The 18,071-nt window shown below is 37.8% G+C and overlaps 1 protein-coding gene across 10 annotated transcripts in view; it reads left to right on the top strand.

The window, feature by feature from the left end:
- The window catches only part of LRRC4C (leucine rich repeat containing 4C), a 1,316,491-nt gene that overhangs the window by 198,365 nt on the left and 1,100,055 nt on the right, over nt 1–18,071 (top strand). The window contains exon 1 of one of the 10 annotated variants that reach the window (XM_050758341.1): nt 4,272–4,431. The exons of the other annotated variants lie outside the window; for them this stretch is intronic. The gene's annotated coding sequence lies outside the window, so the exon portion shown is untranslated. Of the gene's footprint in view, nt 1–4,271; nt 4,432–18,071 lie in introns of those variants that run through there. 10 annotated transcript variants of the gene reach the window in all.

Below are 18,071 nucleotides of genomic sequence, written 5' to 3' on the forward strand. Positions count from 1 at the left end.
CCCTTTTCCTGGTAGATGTGTACTTTATAACATATTCCAAAATAAACGACTATTAATAGTATTTCCTTTTTTTTTCTCAAGAGTACACTGGCTTGAATTATAAATTAGATAATTTATATATAATTGTATAATTTACACCCTATCTGTGAACCAAATGGGAGAAGAAGATTGAGGAATTTCTCCACTCAATATGTCTAATTTAACTTAATCCCTCTATTTCCAGTTTGCTATTCCACTTTCAAGTTTGTCTGTTGTCTCCCAGTGCAGAGACTTGATCTCAGTATGTTCCTACTGCTACCAAAAAACAAAAAACAAAAAACCTTATACTAGGTCGTTTATAAATAATAAAAATTTATTTTCAACTGTTCTGAAGGCCAGGAAGTTTAAAACCAAGACTTCAGCAGATTAGCTGTCTGATGAAAGCTTACTCTCTGCTTCAAAGGTGGTGCCTTGTTGCTGAGGTGGAAAAGGTGAATACAGTGTTCTCACCTGGCAGAAGGGTAAGGGGCGTCAAAAGGGGGACAAGACTCTGTCAAGCCCCTAGGACTTAATAACCAACTACAGGTCCTATGTCTCAATACTGTTACATTGGAAATGAAGTTTCAACATGAATTTTGGAGAAGCACAAACTTTTAAAACAGCAGACCCTCTGTTTATGCTGGCAAAAGAATAATAAATATCCAATATTCTGCCTTAAAGAGAATAATAATAAATACCCAATGTTCTACCTTAGAAGAGAAAGTGCAGTTACTAGACTATGAGGACTAGGGGAAGATCTAATAACGTCTTATATATACTTTCAATCAGTTTTCCTGGCTTGAGTTTCTGCATTAAAACTTTCAGATACCTGGAGAATAGCAAGTTCTGTGGTATGAATGAGGTTATCAGTATTCTCTACTGCTAGCTTTGGGTTCAACTTTTTCAGTCTGCTCAATCAGTTACCACTTGTCTTTTTCCTTTCTATCTTCCTAAGTTTTGTTTTTGTTCTTCCCCATTCTCTTTCCTTGTAGCTTATTACCTTTAAGAAGAGAAAATATATATACACACATATATACACAATATATATATGCATACATATACACACATATATACACACATATATATACACACATATATAGGTTTTTTCTGTACTGTCCTTATGGTGCTTAACAGTGGGTCTCAGAGGAAGTAAAGATTTGATTTGTATATTCCACCTGGCATCCTTAACTGGAAAATTATGCAATTGCAGTCAATCTCACTGCTTGTCTCTCATCTTCATGAATGGATGGAGACGATCTTCATTCCATTTCCTTATCTTTATTTCTAAGAAGACGTTTTCAATTCCACTCTTGGTTTTCTGCTAAGTATCAAATGATCCAGTGTCTTTGAAACTTCCTTCACATTTCCTATTTTCCAAGCCATTAACTCTCCTTGTAACTCCCTTGTAAACTTTTGTGAGCTCTCAATTTCTAAATTGTAGGATCTAGAAACATGCAAGGTATTTTTGCATTATGTATTTTGAGGAAAGAGTACAATAGAAGAAAGTTATAGACAAGTAGTTAATGACAGAGGAAAGACTACTATGTGAGAGGCAGCATATCCCTAAGAAAAAGTCCTAATTCTTTCCTTTAAAAAAAATGACAAAAATAATCTCCTGAGGTCTTAAGAAATCTGCCCAAAGTTACACAGCTGTAGAGTAGTGAACCTGAGATTTGCACCTACAGCTATTAGATGCCAAAGTCCAGTCTTCACTGCACCATAGAATTCACTAGATTAAAAACAGCATATTAACAGAATGCAGGGAATTAGACTCATAAAGCCCGATTGGCTTATAATTAACTAACAGTGTTTTAAAATGCATTCATTTTCTTTATCTTATTTGATTTTTTAAGAAAACACCACCAAAGGAATTATCTTATTATGCTTTGCAAGAAGAGTGAAGTTCAGAGATGGATAAGTAGATAGTTCGCAGCTACACAGTAGTAAGATTTAGACACTGGCCTGAAACCCAGGATGTTTGAGTGGCCTGAGAATGTTCTGCTAATTCACAATAGGCCACACTTCATAAATCAGACATGATTAAGCCCAATGTGGCTCAAATAGAGTGATTTACTTTAAAAGTCTGAACTGCATTTGAGCATACATGATTAAGCAATGCCTTCTTTTTCTATATCCCAGATTGTTGGGCCTAATATGCAGAGCTTAGAAGGAAAAATAATCAATTGGGCATTCCTTAAAATCAGCTTCTAGATGTAATTGTTTCATAAAAGACACTTACAGACAAGAATAAATTGATCTGATGGTGTACACATTTCCAAAATCTATAGGGAATGTAAATTTCCTAAGAATGATGTTAGATAGTTAAATAACACAACTATGTCCCAGTAAGTTAAAAAGTTAACTCACACGTGCTGATGTCTTTCATGGGGAAAATAATACAAAATACTAGAAGAGAGATTTGAAAATGTCTTTATATGGGGAAGAGAAGAAGAATCTGTGATCATTAAAGGGTCTCTGAGTTATCTCTACTTGAGAAGTTAGAATTCACCCGACTTTTAAGGTTTCTTTGATATAAACTCTCACTGCCCTCAACATAATCAACTGTCACTGATTAAAGTTTTCCTCAGTATATGATACAGAGAGTAGAAAGGGTATAGTCTACTCTTACGGATTCTTTTTAGCAAGCAAATTTCTTTAGTATCCCTTCTGTCTAAAGAAATGGTGAGCTGAAACTTCTAAGCCATATTGCTTAACTTACAACCCTCAGAAAAAAGTGGGAAGTATGTTTATTTTTAGATTATTTGAACAGAAGCAGTGGGAATTATTTTCATACAAAGCACTCCAGTACAACTCAGCTCTGAGAGCCAAAGGCAGACATTGTCTAACATCAGGGCATTCTAATTTTGAGTTGAAGGCAAAACATATTCTAGAGTGTTAATGGGCAAATTTTGATGTTGCTGTTCATTAGTAAAAATGCCTATGTTTTATTTAATCCCAGTGAAACTAGTTGATTTTTATGTCAATTATATTTTTACTCAATTCAATTCAGCTAAAATTTATTGAGTTCCTTCCTTCTATAAGATATAAATATAACCTTGTTCTCAATATTTATATATATGTATATATATGTATGTGTATATATATACATATACATATATATGTGTGTGTGCATATATATACATATATACATATATATATATATATATATATTTAGCAAGTGAGATGTTACACATGACTGTAAAGGAAAAAAAATAAAACAGAATAAGATAGAATCCAAAGACGAGTTTAAGATATATCCCAATGTTTTCTTCAGTTGTCTTTCTTATGTCATGAGATAATATAGTCATTAAAACATTTTAAAATTCTATCAGATCTGTTTGTTTTGCTACTTGTCCTGGCCTATTCAAGTGTCAGAGAGAAGGGTAGGTGGTATGAAATAGATTGCTAAGTTCTTAGAGAACTCGTGAAGGCTAACATATACCAGTGTCTTCTTCCCTTGCAGATATATCAAGCCTTCCTAACCCTCAGTGCCATAACTAAAATACCAAATATATAATGTAATGCTTTCTGGAAAATATATTGATTCTTCAGGTGTTTAATTATCCTGCAATTTATTCCCTGGGCAATCAGGGAGCGTCATACTCACGTTAAAGCTATTACAGAAATTCAGATATTACATTTCAGCACCATGTGTTGAAATCGGGTTCCTCTTCTTCTTTTTTTGTATACAGACTCATTCAGTCTTTACTTACTAATCTACAAGTTTTGTTTTAGAATTATATATCATTATCTAGCTCATGAGGCTTTTCTTTCTTTTTCTAAATAATAAAAATTTTTAAGCACACAAACACACCATGAAAAAATGGATTTATAGATACAAGAAAAGAAAGGAACTCATATTTATTGCACACTTCCTGTGAGGCAGGTATTACTAACTAATTTCATATGAAGGATTGGTAAATTTTCATGAAAACGGTGAAAGCTGAACTAGATGCAGGGAGGTGGCAGATATGAACAAAGTCACTCTGGCAAAGCAGAGCCATGGATGAGAGAGCAGAAGGACACGTTTGGAAATAGGTTTCAGTACAGGTCTAGAACTGATTGTCTCCCCAGATTCACTCTCCACCTTCTTGCTCCTTTGCCCCCTGGTGACCGGTTGGATTTTCACAGCTTAATGCCCATTGGCAGGAAATGGTAGGAAGAAAGCAAGAGGCATATAAGTCATAAACCAATGTTCACTAAATATCAGAATTCTCTATCTTTATGTTCTACAAATCTCTTCAGACCTAGTGAAAATAACTAGTGTTCTTCTATCACTCAGATAGGCGGTGAACCATGCCTCATGGCTTCCCAACAGCTGGATGTACCTTTATAAATATTTCCTCCTGAACTTAACCGAGTTAAGTGTGCCATCTGTCTCTGTGAGGAATGTGATTGTGTCCCAGCCTGATGGTGAGGCTGCATTTTGAATCTTACTCTTTTCTTTTTAACCACAACTCCAACTTTGTAGAGTATATTTCTTGTCTTTCACATTTTTCACCTTTCCAAGTTCTTTCCTACTTATTTCTCCTACTAAATAGTTGGGCTGTATGATACACTCTTTTGTTCTCTGATTTTGGGGGTGGGGGATGGCTGGTTGCTTGAGCTGAGTTGGATACTCAATATGTGATAGTAGTGTTTTATCCACCACGAACACCAAGACAAGAACAAGCCCTGATCACTCATGGGTGTTCATGGTGGTTTGGTTGTTTGATATTTAAGGATAAGTTTTCCTTTTAGATTGGGTCCCATTTTTATCTCAATTTTTGTATTCTCTATCAAGCTTCTTAATGAAAGCTTAAAATGCCAGTAACCTATGATCACCTTGCATGTTTGGCATAATAAAGAGAAATTATGTCTGAGGACCTCTGGAGTTTTATATGTAATATATACTCTTCCACTAAGTAGCCACATGACCATTAGAAGTCACTCTTGAACTTCAATACCTTGATTAATTGCATAAAGACATGTTCTGTTCTGAAAGATTTTATGGTCTACAGCCTTAAATTGTGGTAGATTTTCAGGGTGATCTAAACAGACTTTGATCACTTCCTCTCAATGTGAAACAACACACATGATATGAGAGGTGGTTATTTTAATGTTAATGAAATGTTCCTCTATTGTCCAAAACTGGATAAGTCTCCTTTTTACATATGGGTTGTTCTGTGTGGATAGATGCTGATTACTTTTTAATGCTATGAATCGATTTTTTTTTACTAATCTCTGGGTTTGCTGTAACCACTTTCCTTTTTTGGATTTCTAACTTAGTACAACTGTGTAGGTGGGCATTGTGCAAGATGATGGGCCTTGATGCCAGTTGATGGTTGGAATGGTTGACTAAACAATGCAATTATCATTTTATCTACCAACACTGGTAGTATGAGGGAGTAACTGATTGGTTTACTGATTTGGATAAGGTTCAGAAGAGTAAGGACAATAGTATGTTACTTCCTGCAGAGTAGGAACCTGCTGAGTGAGACTTGCTCATTTTCCTGGATGGATTGATTGATTGATTACTCTGAACACAATACTTGGTTATGTTATCACCCGGAGTGACTGAGCTATGCAGGAGTGTTGGCAGCAATACTGTGTTTCTGTGAAAGGTGAGAATGCTTTGGATAAAGAAACAAACAGACAGAGCCAGCCTTTAAAATATCAATCTGCTTTCTGTTAAACTACCATTTGGAATTTATTTTTATAAAATACATTTTATCATATTCAGAGCTTTAGATTTTAAAAATGTTTCCTTCTTGTTACAGACACTCCAAAGAAGTTGCCCTTTTGTTTTTCCTAAAATGAGCTTTCAATTTGGTATATTTGATATTATCCAGCTACTCTGCTTCTTGTGGTTGAGAAATAAATTGTATTGACTACCTGAATTCAGATTGCTAGTGTAGGCTGACTCCTAAAAGAGCACATCTAGAGAATCACGGTATTTCCACTTGATCCAGACACCTCATTGGCCGCACACTGGGATGTAGCAGAGTTGTTTAATCTATGTTTAACTTAAGAGTTATAGAAAAAGAGTCTCTCTCTCTCTCTCTTTCTCTCTCTCTCTCTATATATATATACACATATATATATATTTACATAATGTGCTATGAAAAATTCCCTTCTACCCTTATTCTCAGTTTTTCCAGGTTATCAGGAGGATGTCAGAGGGGGGCATAATAGCTATGGTGTCCCAGTTGTTCTCTTTTACAACCTCACTTCTTCCTGGAACAACAATTTTGCCTGGCATGTGACATGCTGCCTGGTACATTAAAATGAATACAGAAAAAGATTTAAGGGGATTAAAAGGTCAATGGATTATCCATTAAGCAACCAAGTCTCAATATGCCTCAATTTGTCTAGATGGTGATTTATTGCCTGGGATAAATAAACCAAGATCAGTTAGTTTTCCCCTGGGGTCATTCCCTTTAAAATCTCTACTATAGCCAGGTCTTTGAGCTTTTTGTCACTATTGTGTTTGTTTTTATTAGTTGATAGTATTTTAAAATTACTTCTAAGCACCCCACTCAGATCATTTTGGCCGATAAGGGCACAGGGCTTTCTGAAGGTTAAAGACAAACAACTTGAGGAATATAATTTAGAAAAAAGAGAAAAGAATCCATCTGTATTGTGCTTCATTCATTTGGCAGGTATCCAAATAGCTGTTCATTGGAACACTGGTAAGGGAAAATGCCAAGCCTTGTTGAACTTTCAGGGAATGGTATAGTGTTCTGACTTGCATTACCTATTTAGTTTTTCACAGGTTAATTTTACCCTTGCAACAAACTCAGGAAAATAAGCAGTTTTCTGTGCATACTAAACACACAGTACGTTTATTCTAACCATTTTAACGTTCTGAAATGTTCTCAGACTCAGATGTCATACAACCTTGGTTTTCCACTTGGGGAACAAGGTCCGTGATGGAATCAGTTGCTTGGTATATTCTATTTGGCAGTCTGGGATGATAAAAGTTTTATAATCACAGTCCACTAAAGCAAAGCAAGAATGGTTAGAAGCATTTTAAATTAAAAAGCTTTGCCGTTCTCAAAGAGTGTGAAGTTTGAGGAAGATTCTATACCATGGAGCACGTGGAATTTTCAGTGCTTTCTCTAGCAACTTTCAATAGGGGCTGTTTCAAACCACCTCACATCCAAATTTCTTACACATTGTTCCTCAGGAGTAGATGGTCTTGGAGTAAAGGTAGATAGTTATACAAATTTCTGAAGGGGAATATTAATATTATGGCCCCTTGTGTAACCAGATAAGAGCACAACTCATAAAATGTGACTTCTGTCATTTGAGCAATTCTGATTTTTGGGTATGTCACAAAGCATGTGTTTCTTTTTAGATGACTAGTTCATTTTATTTAGGTTTGGGTCTTGCATTTATGATAGCTCAAATTTTAAATGTGACCTGAGCTAAACAATATTTCAGGACTTTGAAGATGTTTCTCTCCACTCCATTAAAATGAATATATGTCAAACTCAGTACTGATTGATCCATGTAGATCAATGATTCCAGACTTTGCAAAATGGGGATGACGGGCTGGTGTGCATTTATTGGAAAAAGGGTTTCTTGATTCTATGTATAAACGAAGTGCATATACTACCTAAATAAGTAAAATGCCTCCCATGCCTTTTCATTTATGTTTTCAAATCCATGAAGTTGCTGTCAACTGCATAAAATATTAATATAAAGGATGAAGAAATTCATATTAATTTCTTTCCTTATATATTTATATAGTGAGTGGACACTGGTGAATATCTTATGAGGTTGTATATATATTTTGTAATATGATGGAAACTGAGTGGGCCCTATACAGACAGTAAATTGACACTTAAAAACTCAGCTGTTAATATAAGAGTTAAAGCGTGGCAACATGATTATTTCTAGAAACTTCCATAGAAGGGGCTTAGGGAAATTAAAATGGCCCTGTGCCTGGTTCACTAAAGAGTGCTTTCCAGGGTGGTGGATCCCTATTCTAAAACTGTCGCCAACATTAGTCTTTTGACTCTTTTAGAGTGCAGAGTTCTACGTTACCTAAAACTTGAACAAACATAAACTAACTTTTGCCTCACAAGGATCTTGTAAGGTGGTAGAATCTTAGAATCATAAGATATTACAGCTGAAAGAGGTCTTAGCAATTTTGAAGCTTAACACTTTCATTTTACAGATTTGGAACTGTGCTGTTAGGCCAGGGACGTGACAAGACTTGGTTAGTGTTATATACCTATTTCATCATGGAGCTGGGGCAAGAAACCAATTCTCTTTATTACCTGGTCAAGACTTTTAGCCTATTATCACACTGGTTCTTGTAAAATAAAATGCAGCTTAGACTAAAAGCTCCTGGGTAAAAGTATGATAACTCTGTAATATTGTCAGACTCACAATATGAGTAAACATGTACTCGTACGAAATGTTTTTCAGAAGTACAGGTTTAAATACTTAATACTTAACTGGAGTCACAGGAGCTACTTAGAGCAGCTTTGCTTAATGAACATTGAAATTTTAGTGGGAAGGATAATTAAAGAAAGTGAAAAGAATTAGCCAAGAGAATTCTGTGGTAGTGTTTACTCATTTTAATGACTATAATGTACAGACCAATCCAGTAATCTGATATTTTACTTACTGAGGAATTAGAAAGCCAAAAGTAGGGGCAATGGATATCCTCAGATCTGTTCCATTGGTGCCTTCAAAGTTGGTCTACATTAGGGAATATTGCACTCACCAACCATATAAAGTTATTTTTAAGAAATAGCCATGTGAGTGATCGTCTTGACTCTTTTGTTCAAAATAACATTTCGGTGAGTTAAAAACTTAATGATATGGTTTGGCTGTGTCCCCATCCAAGTCTCATGTTGAATTGTGGCTCCCATAATTCCCACGTGTTGTAGGAGGGACACAGTGGGAGGTTATTGAATCATGGGGGTGGATCTTTCACGTGCTGTTCTTGTGATAGTGAATAAGTCTCATGTGATCTGATGGTTTTATAAAGGGAGTTCCCCTGTGCAAGCTCTCTTGTCTGCTGCCATGTAAGATGTGACTTTGCTCCTCATTCACCTTCTGTTATGATTGTGAGACCTCCCTAGTTATGTGGAACTGTGAGTCAATTAAATCTCTTTCCTTTATAAATTACTCAGTCTCAAGTATGTCTTTATTAGCATCATGCGAGCAGACTAAGACACTTATTAAATAGGGCATTTTTTTTGTTGCTTTTGAGATTGCAATTATAGAAACAAAATGAAGAAGACTTTAATATTCTTCTTGGCTTCACTAAACTTTAAAAAGGTTTTCTCCTGACTATTGGGTCCTGATTCCCTTTTCTTAGATAACTTACTTTAAAACACAATTATAAACTCTTTCTCTGCTACTCTGGGATGTAAATATTCTCCCAGCTTGCCAGTTTTATAGCTCAAGAATGTATTTTCAAGGACCTAGGAGCCATCTCTTCAAAATGTAACCAAGAAAGATAGGGTACACGCTCCCAGTTTCTGTTAAAATGTAGGAGTCTAACTTTATCAAGTACCAATTAGTAAACATATTGACCAACCTCTCTTCAACATCTTCCAGCACTTTTCTACCAGGTTAGCCCAGCACTCAAACCCCCCCTGCTTTTTGTTTCAACAGAGTTGAATTCAATCCCTCTTCCCTGTTGCAATGTCTTGAATAAAGCTTTTCTTGCCTGTTTAACTCCTTGTGGTGCCTTCTTACTTTGACATCTTACAGCCCTAAAAGAAAGATTATTTTTATTTCTGTATATTACTGTTCAATTTTTTTTTTCATATTAACACCTGGCATGCATATTTCTGAAGTGTGTCTACATGTTTTTTCATTTGTCCTAAACATTTTTCCATTTTTGTTTTTAATTATCACATAATACATGAATATAATGCCTATATAGCTTATTTTTTTCTACTTGAGACAAATGTTAGCTACACAGCATAACAATATTCAATTACAATATTTATTCAAACGCTCTGCCTTTATCATCTTATGGTAAACCCACAAGAATGGTTCATTTTTGTGTTACTTTGGTAATATGAAGGCCATGAAAATTAAACTCAGCAGTAGTAAAGAGGCAAGGAACGATAATTAATACTCATTTTTGTCAGTCAATTCTGGTACGTTGGCTCCAAATTAGTCCAGGCTGTTTCACAATTCTTAATTGCTCCCTACAAAATGTGATCATGCACATTTGGCCATATATTATTGAGTATATTGTTTCCAAAAATACTTCTATTAAGCTGTGAGTGCTAAATGACTCAGAATAATACAAAAGGAGGAAGGAGTAAGTGATAAGCAAGGGGAAACAGGACACATATTTTAATGACAATGGACACACACTTTATACAGAGAGATATTAGGACAAAACAAGTAGGAAGAGGCAGAATGGTGACATGTGGGGGAAAGAAACAGACTAATCCAGGTCTCAGGAGGCAGGGCAGACAGTGAGTTCTACAGCGAAGAATTAGATGTTAGCGATGAGATTTAGAAGAGTTCGTGCTGTGATATATTTTGTTTGTGTCCTTATTTGCTGCATCTCATGAAATAAAACCTCCTTCTTAATGGTAGGCATGAACTATTTTCCTGAGACATTTTAAATGTGAAGGTGATGATATGTCAAATCTGTGTTCAAAGGGTAAGCAAAATGCTTTTGTAAAATAAATACTTTATCATTTGAAGTTTGGGGTTTTGTATTGTTTGGCTTCTTATTTTTGGTTGAGTCTAAAGTAAAATAAGAATTAATAGATACATTAGAGGTCTACAAAAATTAAGAATTTTTTCAGCTATATCATATAAAAAAATCAGAGAACTCTCTATAAATGTCTACAGAGATAATATAGAAAATGCTGTAAAATATTTTTAAAAATTTGCTGAACTGTGAAGACTGACAGTTGAGTCATAAAAATCAGATTTTGTTTAACAAAGTTAATACATCTTAAGTTTCTTCTGCCTCTAGAATTAATAAAACAAGAGTGACGAGTGATTGTGGAATTGAAAACAGATTCACTTGCATTTTGAACCACGTCAGGTTTAATTTAGCAGAGCCATTAATTTGAGGTGGTTTTATGTTAATAGTTATGGAGAAGTGTTATTGGGAGTAGAACACTCAGCCAAATGTACTGAGCATGTGCCTTATGGATTCACACAGCTAATGATGGTTTCAAGCAAGCTAAAAAAAAAAAATGCCAAGTCATCACAAGCCAGTAATTTTTGGCTCCCTGTCCCCATATCTCAGAATGCCTGAACCATTGGATTTCTCTAAATCAATATTTAATAATTATTTTGCCAGGACTCACTTTCTATTATGTCAAGGAAATTTTTATTTCAAATATCTATGACCTTTACAAAGTGACACAAGGTAGTGTCAGAAGGCAGATTGGTCTGAAACTCTTCTCTCTGCTGAGATCTCTTGCCAGTTTTATATATTTTGAAAGTCAACAAACTCCCAAAATGTGTCATTCTTAATGACTTTTTAAATATCCTTCTAAATCATGTAGGGGAAAGTTTCATTTTGTTGATTCTACTAACTTTTGTGAAACAACTATTCACAACTATTCAGATAATTCTGGAACTTATTAAAAAGTTCCTGGGTGCCAGGCCCTTTTTTTTTTTTTTTTTTTTTTTTTTTTTGAGACAGAGTCTTGCTCTGTTGCACAGGCTGGAGTGTAGAGGCATGATCTCAGCTCACGGCAACCTTCACCTCCCAGGATAAAGCAATTCTTCTGGCTCAGCCTCCCAAGTAGCTGGGATTAAAGGCGCTGCCATCACACCTGGCTAATTTTTGTACTTTTTTTTTCTTTTTCAGTAGAGATGGGATTTCACCATGTTGGCCAGGCTGGTCTCGAACTCCTGACCTCAGGTGATCTGATCAGGCACTATTCTTTGCACTCAAAATGTTAGTGTGAAGAAAAGGAAGTCCACATTATGTTCATATTTAGTTGGGGAAGATAGCCAGTGACAAATGCAAAATATGTCAAGTGGTAATAAGTGTCACAAAGAAAAATGAAGCAGAATAAAGTCACTAAAAATGATAGATCCAGAGATGCTATTTTATATGGAGTATAGAAAGCTTTCTTGATAAAGGGATCTTTGAAGAGAAGCCTCATGAAAGCACATGAAGAAGTGCTTCTAAGCAGTTACAGCAGCAAGTGCAAAGGCCTGCAGATGAGAACATCCTAGGGCTGTTTAAGGAACAGTAAGGAGCTTAGTGTGAACCTGATGTGTAAGCTGGGGAGGTATTGGAAGCAAAGGCAGTCAAAAAGGTAGGATGCTGTGTTATGGTATGTTTTCTGTATTTACTCTGAATAACTTAAGAGGGCACAGGTGGGTTTCAAATAGAGAAATGATTTGATCTGACTCAAGTTTCAGAACAGTTATTGACATCTACATGCCAAATAATACCTAGGTAAAAGTAAGGAAAATGGTTAGAAGTCTCTTGCAAGAATCCAAGTATAAGAAGACAGCATCTTGAACCAGGGAGATAACAGTGGCTACAGTGAGAAGTGGGCAAATTCAGAGTATATTTTGAATCTAAAACCAATAGTATTTACTGATAGATTGGAAGTGAGATATGAGAAAGAGGAGTAAAGATTAAAGAAAAGTTTTGGTCTGATACAATGAAATTGCCAGTTATTTTGATTGAAAAAACTGCATTTTAGATTCGGAGGGAATAGATATAAAGCATGTCTTTGGGAAGCTTTAATTTTAAGACACTAACTTTTAATTACAGTTATCAAATAAAAAGTTGTAGTTTAGAGGCGAGATTGAGACTGGAGATGTAAATTTGGTCATCAGCATATGAATGAAAATTAAAATCATGCTATTGAGTGGAAGCATTTAGTAAGTAAGCATAATGAAAGAAGATTATAGATTTGTGGGTGGTTCCTGCGATACTCCATTTCATACAGGTAGGGACAATGGGGCAGATCCAACCAAGACTACTGAGAATGAAGAATATTCATGGTAGGAAGATAATCCACTCAAAGGACCCTTCTGAAAACCAAATAAGAATGCATTCTGAAGATAAGGGATGAATCACTTCTGCCAAGAGTTGTTGATAGGTCAAGTAAACCAAGGACTGGGAAATGATCATTGGGCATTTCAAAACGAAGACGAGTGTGATTCGTCAAGAATCCTTCGTGTGTAAACAGAGGGTGAAGGCCTGCTAAGAATGCGTCCAAGAGAATAGAGAGAAAGGTCATATAAACTCTTAGTATAGACAGTTCTTTCCAGGAGTTGGCAGGCGGTGAGAAGGAACAGTAAATGTTATGGATATTGGTAAAGAAGTTAGGACTTGGGACAAGAGAATATTTGTTAGTTTATTAAGGTATCAATATGAAAAAAGAGATAATTTGTTATAGAAGATAAGCTTATTTGCTTGATAAGAATCTACTGGGTTCCTGACTCTACCATTTTATCCACACCCTCTTTTCCCTTTGCCTTTAGGTAAGTGGTTCTCTGTGAGGCGTACTCAGCTTGAGTGTATTCTAGCTCCCTGCCTCCCTAAGACTCTCAGACTTCGTTTGACATTGAGTTGGGTATCAAGAGTCCAAAGAGCTCTCTGCCAAACAGAAAAATGTGTCTCATGCATTGTCATGCAGTGTGCCCCAGCCTCAAAATGGGCCAGCTTGGAACTTCAACTTGATTAAGTTGGGATCAAATGGACTCATAATTCTGCACAGTAGCTTTCTCCACAGCAAAGTTAAATTTACTACAACTCAGTCACGGATAGCATATGCCAGAGAACTTTGCCACCCGTACCTCTTTGAGTTTTGATTTACTGGAAAATGATTTGTTGTTGACTGAAATGCAGACAAATATTCCCTTCTGAAAAGTGAACATAATGATGGTATTTTCCCCTCCTTCTCACATAGGCACTCTTGCTTTTTCAAACTTTAGTACCACTTCTGAGACAATTAAGATAATTCGGCCATTTAAGTACTAACAGCCACAGCGGTCTTAGAACCACTTATTTTTTAGTACTAAAATGCAGTAAAAAGACATTATTGCTTATTGGAATTCTAACATTTTGTATTGGGCTTGGACTATAAAAAGCATTGGAGTTGACTTTGTGTTTGTTCTTAAGTAGACATTGAAGCTCAAGAGGAAAGAAAAGATGTTTATGAGAATTCACCTGAAATTAATCTAATTTTGAAACCACCTTGGTGGTGACTTGAGAGCAGTTTTGACTTGGACAGAATGGCTTGTGGACAGCCTGGAAGTGATTTTTAGGAAGGAGGAGGACATTAAAGCCAAAGCAATAGAGGGACTTCTAGTCCTATCAAACTAAGAGCTTTCTTTCCAAAGATGAAAAACTAATTGTATTCCTTTTGTGGTTTTCATGAAACCACTTATAACGCAGATTCACCCTATACAGCCCTTTAATAATGTAGTTTTCATAATGTAGTTAGGCAGCTGGAAGCTGACTGTGCCCTGCACTTCAGCTGAAATGAAGTCTGTAATGGGAAGGTGAGAAGCAGTGACCTACTTTCACCCGGCGGGGTAGAAATATGTCCACATTTGCAGTAAGTGGCATTTTCAGAGATGAACTTACTTTTTAAATGTTAGGAATGAACACTCTGAAAAGGTATTTCTTATAATTCAAAATTTCTCTACCCGAATGAAGCACAAAATGGTGCCTGTCCCAGAGTGTTGACCAACTTTAGAGGTGGCAACCCTAAAGCTTAATACTAGCTTTGACATTTATTAATTGGGTAAACCCTCTGAGCTTCCTTTTTCTTCTCAGTGAAATGAAGAAAGGGATTAAAAACAAAAATAATAGTAAACCATATAAGATGACAGGCTATTCTAAATACGTGATATTGATGACAGTGGCAGCCAGTCTGGAGTGGCCACTGCCATGACACTGGCTGCAGTGGGGGAGGCATTGCTGGGGCTGAATGCTCCACAGAGAGGCAGGAGCAGGGAACAGGCAGAAGTCCCGCCCGCTTCCAAGTTGAAGGGTGGGGAACCCCATTCTCCTGAGCGCAGCTGTAGCTGCCCAGCCACGGCTGCGGATGGGACATCTCTGCACTCTCAGGGGCCAAGGAAGCCCCCCTACCCCCACAGGCTGGGAAGTGCCCGCTCCTGCTGCCTGGCCTCTCCCTACTCCCAGTGCCTGCTCTGATTTCAGAGCAGAGTTGTGGCCAAGCCCAGGCGCTGTCATGACCCAGCCAGGTGTGTGCACGCTGGGGCAGCACTGACACACACTAGCCCCCTGCTGCGTCAGCCCACTCTGGACTTTGGGTGCCGATGAGCCGGGGAGGGAGGCTGGAGGGGGGATAAGGGCTACTTGGCAAGGGACTGCAGGCACCCTCTCTGCACAGACAGCCTGGGCATCCTGGGTGCCAGGGACGGCAGAGGTGACAGGCTCCTGGGGGGAAAGGGTCCCTGGTGAAACCTTACCTTCAGGCTAGGGATGGCTTGAGGCCTGGGAGTTGGGCTGCCAGTTCTGTGGACCCAAGTGAGAACTTATGGTGCCTTTTCCAGGCCTGTCCATGGCCACCCAAGGACCAATCAGTACCCACTTCCTCTCCTCTGAAGCCTATACAAATCCCTGTCCTCAGCCAGACTTGGGCAGACAACAGGACCACCTGCCTGCAGAGAGGAACTACCCACTGTGGGTCTCCTCTAAGCCGTTCTGTCACTCAATAAAGCACTTTTTCACCTTGCTCACCCTCCACCCTCCACTTGTGTGCATACCTCATTCTTCCTGGATGCAGGACAAGAACTCAGTACCTGCCAAGTGGCATGGTTGGAAAAGCTGTAACACAGCAGGGCCGAAACACTCTCCTTGCTTGCCGTGTGGCAGGCAATGAGAAGAAGAAGAGAGAAGAGCTGCAGCCCTTTTGGGGGCCCAGACCTAGAAGATCCCTGAGTCAGGCTGTGATACCCTCTTTGGAACTCTGCAGCTCCTGTCATCTCCAAGCTTTCAGGTGCCACCGTGTTCCCCAGTGCCGGCCGTGGAAGCTGCTTGTGGTATGCCTGGTCTAGCTGCAGCCTCGCAGGGAGCCAGTACCAGGGAGCCAGCACCCGCGCTGGTGCCTGGAGCTGCCTGCCATGCCTCGGCCGGGATGCCTGGCTGTGCACAGTGGCTGGGCCCCAGGCTCCTTCACTCACACACCCCTCACTATTCCATGCTCCAGGCCTGACTCACCCTTGGCAGGTATGGGATCCAGGCCAGTAACACGAACCCAGTGCAGACTGCCAGGCCGAGTGGGCGGAACAAGGGCAGCAGGCCGAGTAAAACTCAAGCAAAGGCACCACTGGCCACAGAGGTCTCTGACCAGAAAAGTGACACCCCAAGGATCCTATGACAATATATTTTAGCTAATAATTCTCAACACCTTAAATAGGCGAATATTAATTTTATTCTCATTTTAGAGAGAAGAAAACTGAAAGATAGGAAAGATGAGCAACACAGCCAAAGTCTCAGGATGAGGAGGGTGCACAAATTAGGTTTTAAACTAGGAAGGGTGACTTCAGAGTCCATTCCATTAACCACATCATACTTCTACTATGGGACTGTGAGACTTAACTTAGGTGATATAGGCAAAACACCTGTCATGTTGTAGGTGTTTAATAAATGCTAAGCATTATTGTTGATGGATAGTAAGCCTGAGCCAGTCACAAGTATTTATCTCCTTGAGTCCCGGTGCCTGCAGTATGCTATAGCCCCAAGATCTGGTCTTACTCATGGCGTAAAGTTCTATGGTCAGTGGTCTCGGTAGAGTTCATCTTCAATCAAAATTTGGCAGGTAAATACAGTAAGAAATAGAACGGTTAAAAGCTAGTAAACAAAACGAAGAAACCTGAGGCATTTATTTAGGAATCTCAGCTAAAAATGCCACATCTAAACCAAAAAGAGAAGCTTGTGATTCAAGCAGTAGAAGACCTTCTTCCCTACTGTTTTCTTGCCCTTGATATGGTTGCCACCTTCATTCTTTATCTCTGTTGCTTTGGCTTCAAAACCTTCCCTGTTATTTCAGCATTAATAGCAATCCATGTTATCCTCTTAGCTGGATCCAATGTACTCTTTGTTTCACTTTCTTTGACTTTATCCAAAATTGTTGTTACTTGCTAAATTTTTAGAAAGCTGTCCCCCACCCCCAATAAACCAGTAATCTACTTCTATTAATTCTTACTTAAAAGATATTGTGTCATTTTCTATTTGTTTATACTTAGATTTACAAGTAGTTCAGGACATCTACTGCTTGGCATTTTAAAAGCGTTTTTTTCCCTTTCTTTCTTTTTCCTGCCCTCTTTTCTTCCTTCTTCTCTCTCTCTCTCTTTCTTTTTACTATATATAAATATTTCTTGAAACTAACATCGTAGCATGAAGTGAAGGCCAATAAACTACTAAAGTCACCCAATCTGGCCTTCATAGTGGAAATTATCCATTCTCTTCTCATTATCCGACTGTAAATTAAGTGTGCCTATTTAATTAGGTCTCATTTTAACTTGGTAAATAGGCAAATTTGTAGAAACCATTTTGTACCAGAGCTGTACTAAGAATTGTGATTCTAAACCATGGATTCTATTGTGGTCTTAGTTCAATCACTTAAAATCCCTGAAGCTTTATATCTTCCTTTGTATAATAGAGATATTCATGCCTGCTTCATTGCACTGCTATGAAGTTTATACAATATATATGTTATATATCACCAAAGTTAGAGCCCAAAAGTTAATGGTCTAGCCCTGGTTAAAGAAGCTCTCCAAATTCTTTCAGAAAACTTGTCTCCTAGATGATTGCTGCATTATCCCTAGGCTGTGCTTCCAATCCTTGTTAGTCAAGGTGGTTGCTAGAACTTCAGTCATCACATTCACCTTCCAGGAAACAGAAGGGCAAAAGGAGTTTAGAAAGACAGGTTCCCATTTACTTTTAAGGCAATTTTACAGATGTTAGATGCATCTTTTAACTTGGTCATGGCCACACATACCTGTAAGGAGGAGAAGGAAATACTTATTTGGGAAGGAAAGGACCTAACTAAAATTTGGCTTCTTAATATTGAGGAATGAGAGAAGAATAGTTATCGATAGTTGGCTTGAGTGTCTGCCAC

Source organism: Macaca thibetana, chromosome 14 (assembly GCF_024542745.1).
Source record: "Macaca thibetana thibetana isolate TM-01 chromosome 14, ASM2454274v1, whole genome shotgun sequence".
NCBI lineage: Eukaryota > Metazoa > Chordata > Mammalia > Primates > Cercopithecidae > Macaca > Macaca thibetana.